The sequence below is a fragment of the Olea europaea genome, unplaced genomic scaffold, assembly GCF_002742605.1.
Source record: "Olea europaea var. sylvestris unplaced genomic scaffold, O_europaea_v1 scaffold3269, whole genome shotgun sequence".
In the NCBI taxonomy this organism is placed as follows: domain Eukaryota; kingdom Viridiplantae; phylum Streptophyta; class Magnoliopsida; order Lamiales; family Oleaceae; genus Olea; species Olea europaea.
The window spans coordinates 1-4,291 of record NW_019251591.1 but is presented as its reverse complement, the minus strand read 5'-3'; the positions used below and the strand labels follow the sequence as shown (position 1 = coordinate 4,291).

General features: G+C 37.4%; 1 pseudogene; it reads left to right on the top strand.

Annotated features, from left to right (window-relative positions):
* The first annotated feature begins 417 nt into the window (after window positions 1-417).
* Window positions 418-1,317, top strand: LOC111385739 (annotated as a pseudogene).
* Window positions 1,318-4,291: the final 2,974 nt, after the last annotated feature.

Here is a 4,291-nt window from a genome sequence, read left to right as displayed (position 1 = left end):
CGGTTGTGGGTTTTAATCGTGTAATCAAAGGGTCTTTCAAGCTTTGATCTTGTTGGGTTTTTTGGTTCATTGATTTGGATTCAAACTCTTAAACCTCTTAATTGACTTTTATGGGGTTCTAACAATCTAGTTGTGGGTTCGTAGTTAACGTTGCTACGGGATTCGCATCAAACGACAACAAGTGATCGAGTTCAATAGCCTTTGGTAGGTTATAATAAACCTGGATGGTTCGTTTAGTAAGGTAGAATGTACAGCATTAGACACCATTGAGGAAAAAATTAAAATAGAAAAGCAGCAGCTAAAATTTTGTTTATTACATTGTTCAATCATGTCCAATAGTGCATACCGAGAATGCAAATACAAAATCGTCCAAATTATGGTACAGATAACAAACCATTTAATTCATTTGGATTATTAATGAAGCACATAAGCAACAAAACGATAGAAGCATATATTGATCAATTGATTAAGCTTGCAGAAAAGCTTTCAGAGCCTATTCGTGTTAACCTGGTTATATAGAAGAATTCCATAATGGAAGCATTAACAGGAGGCAGGGGTCCTTCTGTGGGAACAAAGATGGCAATATATCCCGAATGCCCTCGCCCAGAACCTATCAGAGGACTCCGAGAGCATACAGATGCTGGTTGTATCATTCTCATGCTCCAGGAAGTCCCTGGCCTCGAATTTTTCAAAGATGGAAAATCGGTGAAAATCCCGCGTGCAAAGAACAACAGAATTTGCATAAATACAGGTGATCAAGTGGAAATTTTAAGTAATGGAACTTACAAGAGTGCTTTGCACTGAGTCACGGATATGAAGGATGGAAGCAGACTCTCCATTGCCACCTTCTACAAGACTACAACCCTGCTGGTGATACAATAATTTCACCATCTCCAAAGCTATTATTACCCAATCATTTCCGCTTCCAAGATTACCTAGATCTTTATACCAGAACTAAATTTGAAGACAAGGCTCTCAGGTTCGAGTCCCTGAAGAGCATTGCAAATAGAAGCAATCATGTTTGGTACGTTGTATTAGACATGACTAGACATCGCTTTGGCAAGGCATGTATTACTAGGCTTAACAGAAAATTTCAATACTTAAAATTATTTGGAATACCTCTCTTCAAATCCACAAACCGGTGAACACTGAATGTTGAATGAAATGAAAATTGTGATTCGAAACATCATTGATCGGACCCCAGTCGCAGGCAAGACAGATGAATTTCCTCGCATCTTTATCTTAAAGTATGGGATTGTTTACACCTTCTAGTGCCGTGTAACTGCTAAGCGGTTATTGTCCACACATTCAGCATAACACGTCCACTCACTGGACGGTTCTCAATCACATACTGAGTGGTCAAATTCTACCCACTAAACGGTTGATGGGATTAGTGATAACCGCGAGACAGTTATCAATCAATTAAAAGGATGTTTAGACGGTTGGGAGTCATGTTAGTCTATAGTTCATTATGATAGTCGATCTAGCATAGCGGTAGTCAGGCTTACCCAGCTTTGCGAACTCACCTTCAATTCGTAGAACCAAAGGAAACAAAAGGGAATTCTCAGCAGCCCTCTGATGGGCCCCGCAGTAGTATATAATTTCAGTGATGAATGCAGGAAAAACTGGTTCTTTGAAAATTAGCAAATTTGGAAGAACAATTTAGGAATAAGCTGAACAATGAAGATTATCTAAGTCACGTCCTGTCTAACAAATGAAAAACTTAAAATTGCAGCAGTCTCTTCATCCACGTTCTATGGTTCATGAAAGCCAAAACTGAACGAATCCTCTCCTCTTTCAACATAAAATTATAGTTTGCAGGTCCAAGTTGTGCCAACCTAGTCCCAGGTTAATTCTTATTAAGATTAATGAACTCTGCCTAACGCCGTATACATTATCTCCGTCCCATTTATACTTTCAAACTTCCAATGATTAATTGACTCACTTAAAACTCATCTCTTTCATCCAAACATCAAATTTGGGAATGGGGAAACGCCATGAAGCTCTGGCAGCTTGCTAACCGAGGGAGGTGCCCAGACATACAGACAGAGAACTTTCATAACTGAAAATGCCCAATATCAAGTCAAGATTCTCAAGTCTATCTGTCTAAAATTGGAAATTGTAGGACACGTAATGAACCCCATATGAAGACATCATCTCCCCTTCCTTTCAGTAAACCATGCCTAACATTCATTTATTTATGATTTAGTTAACGTTCTAAAAATGAAAAACATTATAAAAAACCTGCACGAGCCTGTTTTGGCCCAGGGCGCCACCCCTCCTGAGCCGAGCAAATCAAGGACACCCTACACCAGATGCCTTGCTATGGCTCAAGCAGTGGCTAAACCTTTGCCGAGCACTTGTATGCAAAAGCTGGAGCATTTTCCCCCAAACAAATACCCAAACGGACACCGCACCCAAATTTCACTCTAGAATTCTTTGAAGGGAGTCATACCTAAGACCTCATTTTGATCCCAAGTATTAGATTAGTTAGCCTGACAAGCTTCAAAAATCTTGATCAACGCTAGGATTGGCACAACTTTTTTCTTAAAACTTGGCAAAAAGTCACCGTTTTCCAGTAGTGGACATGAGTTGCTATACTGACAAACTGTTGGTGCCACCGCCAACAAATACAGTTTTTATTACTTTGTCGATGGTTCACCCTCTTATGAGAATAGAAGGATTTGTGATACTCTTTTGCATGGCATTGTGTAATTCCTTGAATACAATATGAAGGCAAACTGGATAAATTCGTGAAGGATCTAAGTAACCATAAATTCAGTAGTTGTATTAGTGAATTGCAAGGCTTAAAGTACTAGAGCATGCTGTGTACATTCCACAGCCTAATCTAATGACTCAGGATGACCCAAAACTCAGCAAATAGAGGAAGAGATCAAAAACCATCAGGCTTAACGCAAAAATGTAACCAAAAGTTTACGAAGTAAATAGATCCAGTCAAAAGTTGCTTTATTTTGTAACTTAACAGGATCAATCATTGTCATCAGAACAAACCAAAAGCATGTAAGCCAATCAATATACATAGGCATCACAAGAGATGTAGGTATCCATTCTAAGTAGTGTTACACATAAAAGAAGCCAATAAAACCTATCTTCATCGGTCCAATAATAAAAATAATGCATAACTGTTCTTGAAATTTCAGTTCCTTCACTGCATAAGCACATCTATGCCATTCAACCATCTGAGATGAAGAAAACCAGGAGCCAACAGGCTACTCCTTTAAGAACACAGGAACCTCACCTCTCACTACCCTCCAAGGTCCGCCATAAAACTTTGGCTTCATTAGAGGTACAGCTTGACCAGGGTGCTCTTCCCAGTATTTCTCCTGATCAATTTTAGATTTCTTATAAGTGACTGCAAGATATGGCTTTCAGGTGATAAAATGGAAAAAAATATAAAAAGGTTACACGGTGCTGTTAAAAGAAAAGAATAAAAGTTCACACTCAATAATAACAGAAGTAGATAGATTCCTTAGTACCAACTACCAACTGCAAGAGATAAATGCTAATTACCCACTGAATAATGCTTATTCCTGCAAAATTCAAATAAGACAGCACAAGAGAGAAAAATAACTGTATATGAGGGTTACTTCTTGTTTCATGTTAGCAATCTCCTACTTCTAGCAGAAATGAACACAAAAATATAGTGAACAGATTCAATTATAAGTTTCAGATCTAGGTTTGATATAAATTTCTGATCAGTAACACGTCTGGATCTAATCATGCATGTCTATTGCACTTTGTAGTATAGGGTGCCAAAAATAAGTAAATCGCTTGTTACAAATCAATTTTACAAGAAATTGGACATTTTTATACAGTTATCGACAGTATATTATATAATTATTAAATATTCATCGTAAATGAGCTTCCTCAGTAAATAAATTAGAATTAAATAGCACTCCAATTACCACATCCTGGACTTGAGAGTGCAATATTTGAACTAAAAACCATTCGAAGAGTTTGTGTGGGGTAATGAAAAGGCAGAAAATCTTTTTTCTAATTACAGCATTCCCAAATAAATTCATAAGTTGGAGATAGAATGGGATAGTGGATTTAGAGGAGCAAGGTGATTTAAGACTTAAAGTAACTGGTGTTTCTTAAAGAATAATGACATTGGAAAATTCAAATACAGTTTTTTCTTTTTCTTTTCAATATTAGTGGTGCTCAAATCAAAAGCCAAAATCAGCATGGACCTCATTTTTAGGAAATTAAGCTGTCACACCCCCAAATTAATATTGATATCTATGCACAACCTAGACATAGAATTTTACAT